The sequence below is a fragment of the Peromyscus californicus genome, unplaced genomic scaffold, assembly GCF_007827085.1.
Source record: "Peromyscus californicus insignis strain IS unplaced genomic scaffold, ASM782708v3 Scaffold_5__1_contigs__length_169319896, whole genome shotgun sequence".
Classification (NCBI taxonomy): Eukaryota; Metazoa; Chordata; class Mammalia; order Rodentia; family Cricetidae; genus Peromyscus; species Peromyscus californicus.
In genome coordinates this window covers 131,161,857-131,167,698 of record NW_026294573.1, presented here as the reverse complement: position 1 = coordinate 131,167,698, position 5,842 = coordinate 131,161,857, and positions in this window count along the sequence as shown.

Sequence of the window (5,842 nt, the reverse complement as noted above, 5' to 3'; positions counted from 1 at the left end):
AATGCCTATCAACATGCACACCAAGCTATTAGACCATTTTCTTACGTATACAACAAGGTTATTTTTGATATAGACAGCATTCACAAAGTATCAATAACCTTTAAAAAGATTTTTCTTGCAAACATTCTATACAAACTCAAGTGTGGGGGCTGTAAACATTTCTAGCAAACACCAAAAGAACTAAATAATAAAGAAGGGATTCTTTTCTATAATAGCCAGAGGCAGTATTGACCAATTTATTCAGTAAATTAATTTTATAATCTCCTTTTGAATGTTGGCAAGGGTTCCTGTAGAAGGAACAGAAGTGATGAGGACATTGCATGATTGCTTTTGTTTATCCATTACTGCTTTCACTGCAAAGTAAGAAACAATCAGAGCATATGTCCTATTTACTCCAAAGGTTGTACCGTTACTCTAGTCTAGATAACACACTAGGCATGCTCCCCATATTCTACTAAAGCCTGTACATTGTTCAACAAGTTGAAAAGCAAAAGAGTCCACTAACTAGTTGCTTTGTTAATATGAAGCACAAAAAGTAATTTGTCCATTTTCTCTTTCAAGTGAAGTGACTCATTGTTTTGACATCTAACATATGACACATTATTTTTTAGCTGTTCTGAGTGCCCTTTAATTGACCTCTGCTTCTTAAAATTCTTGTTTATTTTATAAAACAATAAACAAAGCTTGTTCAGAATGTAGGGCAGGATGCCCACACAGCCATGGCTATTGGACTCTGCCTCACTGTAGGACATCATCCATGAGACACTCTTGAGCTAATCGTGCTGAGAGATCCTGGGGCCTAAAGTGAGAATTAACTTCCCCATGTCCAGATGATGAGCACAGTCAGAATTGAAGCTCAGATTTTCTGATTCATTTTTGCTGATTATATTTCTTACAAAAGTCTTTGTGTAGGTTGAGAACATCTTTCCTACATGGCCAATATAGGATCTAGGAAATGCAGTGCTTCTCTGTGAGTGGGTTTCACCATGGGTTTCTGCCAATCTTTTTCATGGGTCTGTGAAATTCCAAAAATAACATGGGACAGCTGCATAATCCTCTTTAGCATCACATGAGAGACCCCCTAATAATGCTAAGCCATGATATTTAATTCATCAGTAATAACAGTTTGGATTTAGGATGTAGTTGCATTGTTTAATCAACATAATTTCAAGGGGTCACAGAAAAGCATAATTACCTAGCTCTAATCTTCCATACATCTCTTTGCTGGTTAGGCTGCCAATGTGGACACAATGCCCTTTTCTTTCTTTCTTTCTTTCTTTCTTTCTTTCTTTCTTTCTTTCTTTCTTTCTTTCTTTCTTTCTTTCTTTCTTTCTTTGTTTTTTGTCTTTTGTTTTTCCAGACAGGGTTTCTCTGTGTAGCTTTGCACCTTTCCTGGATCTCGCTTTGTAGACCAGGCTGGCCTCGAACTCACAGAGATCCGCCTGGCTCTGTCTCCCAAGTGCTGGGATTAAGTGCTGGGATTAAAGGTGTGTGCCACCACCGCCCAGCCACAGTGCCCTTTCTTACTCTGTGGGAGAAGAGTGGGTCAGGAAGGAAGAGGAAAAAAAGAGAAGGTATCTGGGGTAGAGAACACGTGCATTGGTGTATAAATTTCAATAGCTAACTTATGTTTTCAGCTTTATTGACATCTTCATCTCTAATGACAGAGAAAGCTATTTTAACGGGACTGTAAAAGAAGTAACATCAAATAACTAAATCAAAGAAATGAAGGATTTGGAGAACCCCAGTGAATATGTATCTGATTTGCTTGAGCAATGTGTGTAAGGCTAGTTAATACTGTAGACTCCAGGTCTAAGGCTGTAAACTCCAAGGATGCATTGCCAGGACTGGATCCCTGGCTTCATTATCTAATAGTTGTGTTTGCTTGGACAAGTCTTTCTGTTCTTCCTCCTGAATAGTGTGATAAAAGTACAGATTCCACATAAAATTCTTGCAGGCGGTGCTAATGTACAGTAAATGCTACAGAAGTGTTACCTATTCTTTGTACACAGGAAAACAGGAGATAAATAGATCTGTAACAACTGTTTGTATTATTTAACTGTCAACTTTAAAGTGTTTTCAAATTGCAAAAAAAATTGGCTTTGGCTGATATTACTAAGAACTGCTGGCATACTCTGTGGAGTCTCATGACTTTAGGGATGCAAATAAGGTCTACACAGTGATTGCTTACCCTCAAAGATCAACCTCGGAAGATAAGATGTTAGTAGCAACAAAGTTTTACTTATAAAAATTACTTCAAGTATTCTAGGCTTCCACGAGATAAATGGAGGAGTTTGCCTCGGGTCAAGATGTGGGAAGGTCATTCCTAATAACCAGCAATCAAGCGGGATTTCATAGTCAAGAACACAGAGGTGAGGAGAAGTAGTAGATGTTTAACAGAAGTTCTTCACTGTTTCCAGTTTCCTGATGAAGGAATCAAGTAGCCTTTGCTTAGAGTGAACACCCGGCAGAACACTGAAAGGGACTTAAGCCTCTTTGTTTCCTATCTAGTGCTTAACAGTTTTGCAGGTTTGCCCTTTGCTGAATGGGCTTATTTCTTTGACATGAATTTCTATATTTTTTTTCTTTAACCTATTTGATGGTGTGAACATCCCATCTCCGCTTAGAGCTTGTAAATTCTCTGACTGCAGAGTTCTTACCAGTTCACTTGTGATTTCTTTGGCCATACAACCTGAACAATGAAGATTTATTTATCAAAGAGTCAGGGTTTTTAAAAAGGAAATGTACAAATAAGGTGGGCACAGAAGACAAACATTACTTGCTTTCAATAATCTGTGAAGACTCAGAGTCAGTTTCACAGGAAAATAGAGTGGAGTAGTTCATTAGAGTTGGGGAAGAGCAGAAAAAGAGAAGACAGAAAGAGGGTGGAGAAGACATAGAAACACACAGATGGAGACCAGTTGCTCTGCTGGGAACCTTGGTTACAATAATCAGTAAACATTTGGCATAGCTACAGGAATGTGAAAGGGCCATTTGCATAAAACATACTAATGTTTGAGATGAGGGAAGTACTTCTCCTCATTTGATCATGATACACCCTACTCTATATGTGTATCCACTAGCATACTATACCCTGGAGGACACAAAATTTAAAACAAAATGCTGCTATCCCCAGGAACTCTTATTTTTAAGGCAAAAAATGTTCCTCATATTTGTGAAGAGCCACTGTATGGTATAGAAGTTTCAAAAAAAATAATTCAGTTCTGTGATCGTGCAGTCATGAAAGTGTGAGCTCTAGAGGATGATGTATGAAATATATTAGTAATGGGTGCTGAACCAACCAACCATGTCAGTGTGCATGCAGTGGTTAAACAGCACAGGCCTATCCTTAGCAGTTCAAAGAGAATGACAGATTCTTGGAGTAGAGCCCCATAGATTTCCAACAGTAAGCAGCACATTTCACATTGAACTTCAAAACCAATTTAACAATAAAGATTTAAAAAGTGTTGCCAATAGTGTTCTTCCAAGTTATTAACCACATTAAATTGTGTAGGTATTTTCAAAAAGATAGGAAAATATAAATAATTATTCTCTCAAGTGCACTATATATTAATGGCTAAAAGTGTTATACTAAAATATTTACAAATAAAATGATAGATGGTTATGTTTAGTGAAAATATGAGGTCTTAACTTCAAAAGTATATATAATTATGATTCTGGTTTATTTTAGAACATAGGTTTAACCACATGCTATGCAAATTAAGACACTATATTCAGTGTTTATGTAATTGTGTAGTATTTCCTCTAAAATTATAGTGAAAATAGCTATAATTAAATAAATGTTCTCTTCAATTACTGTAAAGTCTCATAATCTTTTTTCCTCAGTATCAAAGACCTTTTGCAACATTCTCATGAGAGTTAGCCACTCATGACAATGATACACATTCCCCGTGGTCTATCAAATTAAATGATCATACATTAATCCACAAATCTCCAATAAGTAGTGACTTTGCCAATGGATGTGCCCACTATTGTAGAGGACTGAATTGTCTTTTGCATTACATCTAGACTTTTGATGTGACACTGTTTCAGATATTTCCAAACATGAAAAGAACTCCGAGTTATTTTTATAATCAGATGATCTATGTTCCATTTGCTCATACATTCCCAACAACGTTGAAGAAGCAACTACATCTGGATTCATTTTCTCAGTATTTGATGTAAGTATTTTCAAAAGGAGAGCCAGTTGAATAAAATACTGAATCAATTGAAAGCCCGGCCTTATTACAAACAGCTGGTTTGCCAACATGTGCCTGTGGAGAATGATCGTCTCTGTGCAGTTTGTCCCATTGACTTTCATTTTCTCTATAGATGTATTCTTTTTCCCTGCTGAAAAATGCTAGACTATTATTATTTTTAAATGCAGAACAAATGAACTTCACTCCTCTTTGCTAGGGTATTACCCTGAAACATCATACTTAAACACATCCAACATCAATTATCTCTAAATTCCCAACATCTGTAATGTCCCCACCCACTTTGCTTCCTAAGGGGCGTGACCATCATGGCCATTCCCTTCCTCCCTGGATGATAAAGATGAAGTACTACATTGCTTTCTTTTGCTTATGATTTTAACTGCAACTGTCTATTATTCTGGTCTTCTCTGACTACAGCTATGATACGAGAGGCAGAGAGGACCTCAGAACCCATTCTGCCCACTTACTTTATTTTATAGCTGAGGGATATGTCATTTAACTTGCTGTGTACACTCAGCAGAGGGAACCAGGGCCAGATCTGAGAGTAGACCACTCTTACCCGAGCGCTCCCATTTTTTATGTGTACTGGCTTGACATTTACATTTCCTTCTGCGTGGATTGCTTAAGGTAACTCTTCTTTAGTTCTCCATGGAGGGTTTTACGCATTCAGAATCAGTTTTTTTCCTTTGTCGAATCACATCCATGTCTCTGGACGTGACTCACATTTTTCATGCATGTGTTAAGCTCAGGACTTATGTTTTGATTTTTATTTTCTTCCTTAAGCAAATGCTATCTGCAATAGATTATACTCATCTCCTCCACATCTTCTGAGTGCCATGCATTATTTATTTCATCACTTACTACTCTAGAATGCCACTGTTCACTTAGCTACTCCTAAGAGGCAAATACATACTTATGCTTTCAGTGTCTAGGAAGTACCCTTAATCTGTTTTCTGGCATGGTGCAAGGAATCATACATAGACATGAATATAGATAATTATTCTTTTTTTTAAAAAAAATCTTGTTTCTTTGTAAGTGTGAATGTGCACGAATGTTTATGCTCTCACATGTGTGAGATACTCATGTGCATGCACACATATGGGGTCAAGAAACCAACCTCAGGAACTGACCACCTTGCTTTTAGAGGCTAGTCTCTCACTGAGGCCTGGGAGTTTCCAATTCAGCTAGGCTATCTTACTGGCAAGTCCCAAGGATCATCCTGTTCCCACATCACCTCCACAACCCCCAGTGTTGGGATGACAAGCACAGGCCAGGTTTTTATGAGGGTGTCAGAGACTGGGTTGGGATACCTTTGCTTGCATAATAAGCATTCCACAAACTGAGCCAACTCTCTAGCCCATTTTTCTCTTCTCTTTTCTTTCCTCTATTTCAGAGTCTTCATCTCAGTGCCCTACAGAACAACAGGTAGTTACTAGACTTTTACAGAGGCAGCTGGTGGAGGTGGCCAGAGTGCTGTCATTTACCCCTGAAGCTACCTTTCAGCATTATCTCAGGGACTGCAACTGCAGATGAGGCTTGAGCTTGGAAGAAGTGTGAAGGATAATGGAAGACACTTTTATTCTGGGAACCACCATGTTCAGCCATGTTGTGGGTCAGGTAGGGAG